The sequence below is a fragment of the Glycine max genome, chromosome 13 (assembly GCF_000004515.6).
Source record: "Glycine max cultivar Williams 82 chromosome 13, Glycine_max_v4.0, whole genome shotgun sequence".
In the NCBI taxonomy this organism is placed as follows: Eukaryota; Viridiplantae; Streptophyta; class Magnoliopsida; order Fabales; family Fabaceae; genus Glycine; species Glycine max.
In genome coordinates, this window is record NC_038249.2 from 6,591,807 (window position 1) to 6,594,525 (window position 2,719).

A 2,719-nucleotide genomic window follows, 5' to 3' on the forward strand; every position below is an offset into this window, starting at 1 on the left:
CTCTCAGACTGATTTTCAGTTTTATTTTCTGCTTTTCAAATTGAATAATTTCCTGTCTAATCTTGTGTTTTGATTCTTTTGTGTTGCAGATGGCTCCCCGTAAGAGAAAAGCCACAGCTTCATTGTCCCAGGCCAGTTATGACTCATCCAAATTTGTATCAAGGGATGCATGGGACCATTACACAGATAACATCCTCGGTCGGAATATTCTTCCAGAGAGGAATGTGAAGCTATACATTACTGAGTTTGATGACTTCAGAAGAGAAGTCGAGAGGAGGAATTGGCACAAAGAGCTCACTAATTTTTTGAAAGAAGCATAGATGTGGCAGTTGTTAAAGAATTCTATGCAAACCTATATTACCTTGAGGACAAAGCACCAAAGCAAGTTAGGGTTCGAGGGCACCTGATTAAGTTCGATGCGGACTCCCTCAACACCTTCTTGAAGACTCCAGTGGTCTTGGAGCAAGGGGAGAGCTTACCTTCTTACTCTAGGTTCTGCAGGTTGAGGCCAGACCCTCAATAGCTGGCAGCCCGACTGTGTATCCCTAGAAGGGGATTTGTTCTTAACACTAAGGGCTTGCCATGGAAGCTCTTGAGGAAGGATCTTACAACTCTAGCACAGACCTAGAGTGTTTTATCTTATTCTAACCTAGCCCCGACTTCACATACCTCTGATCTTAATCTTTACAAGGCTAGGTTAGTTTATGGGCTAGTAATGAAGATGGACATGAACATAGGAGCACTTATATCTGGACAGATCTCGCTCATTGCTCAGTCCAACTCCTCGAGGCTTGAATTTCCAGCCCTCATCACTGCCTTGTGCAAGGCCCTGGGAGTCAGCTCAGATTCTCTCACTTATAAGTCACTCAGCCCAGCCATTAATTTGTCTTATATCAAGAAGAATTGTTGGAACCTGGATGACCCTTCGGTCACTTTTCTAGGGACCCGCATATCCAAGGCTAGAGGATCTGAGGCCCCATCTTCTTCAGCTGCCCCTGCTCCCCCTACTTCTACTCCCTCTACTTCTGCTCTCCCTTTAGCTCTAGCAGCCCCAATTCTTCCAGGTCCCTCCGCTTAGAGCTCGGAGCCTTTCATGTCTATGTTGCAGAGCCTGCACTAAGGCTAGCTCCTCATTATGCAGAGCTTGCAGGATGTAGACCAGTTATGAGCGTGGAGGAGTTTCTACAGAAGGTTGCCTAGCCAAGAGTCTAGCCTTCTCCTTTGGGACGGGGTGAGGCCTCTGCAGCCCAGGAACCTCAGCCAGACCAGGAGGATGACTCTTCTGAAGCCACTCCTACTCCACCTAAGCCATTTATTTTTTAGGATGATCCAGCAACCGTAGAGGGTACTCAGCAGGCATCTCCAGTAGGCACTCCTGCATTGGACTTGAACCAGGAGGCCATGGATCAGGACCCATCACCACCGCATGACCAGGATCACTAATAAGATTTTTATTTCCCTGCTTTTTGAATAGTTTTAATATTATCTTATCTTTAGTATATTTTATAATTTAGATTTATGTTTATGTTTCAGTCTTTAAATTTCAGTTTATAGTTTTTATTTTGGTTGATAGCTTGTATAAAACTTGATTGAACAATGCACTTATATTATCCAGTGGTTTGAAGTGATCGATTGCGTGATTTGAGTGAATTGGAATGTGTAAATCATATGTTTTGAATGAGTGTACAGTGATTAGAAGAGAAAGAACATGGATTAGGATCATGACTGAAAATGTTAGTCAGTTTGATAGTTTGATTGTGAAGGTACTCATTAGCCACAACTCGGTGAAAGTGTGATCTTTAGTTGTGAGAGAACGACTAGCATTAAGTAATGGTTTTTGCATGAATCTCTGAATATTGAATGAATGCGTGAGTTTGAAGAGGATGAAGGCCATGTTTTGATTGAATGAGCCACTTCGCTAAAAAGTTTACCTTGTGAATGAATGACATATCCTTTTGACCCATTTTGAACTAAAAGTATGATTGTTTGATTAAACCTTGAGCCTGTACTGTTTATCTCTTTCTACCTTGTCTTAGGTTGTAGGAGAGCATCATTCATAAAAGGATATTATGGTTCAAAGCAAATTTGCCCCAAATTTGGGGGAGTTCACTAGGTGAAAGCTTCCAATGGTAAGGAAATAATAGCACACACAGTAAGTAATAAGTAGATAAAAAAAATTGTTTGTAAGTATCTTAAATAAAACATGTGTTGTTAAATGAGAAAAAGAAAAGCTAAGTACTTAAAGGAATGTAATAGAAGTTGGGAATAATTATAGAAAGGGTTAATCTAAGGATAAAGGCTCTCTTAGAACCTAAACTTTTGCATTCTAGAAAAACCATGATTTGTTGCAGCCCAGCCTCAATACAAGCCATTGACCCTCTTCTACAGTTCCTTTTTCCAAAATTTGTAATTACACTTTTTATGCAGAAGTGGTTTACTAGAAAGTGCACTGGGTCACCAAGTAAATTAAAATGGAATGATCCGAGTATCGAACACAAGGAACTTGTTCAGTTAGCAAAGTTGTTTTCAATAATCAGGCATTTTGTAAACAGAAATTAATAAGTGTGAATTGAAGTAAAAGTGTATTCTATTCTAATGAAAACAATAAACACGAGCAAGTAAGTGTGAAAAACAAATTATCTAAAGGCGTTGGGTCTTCCTACTGAACAAGTTGATACAATTAAAGATGTTTCTCTAATTAAGGATGCTCTTGTGTTCT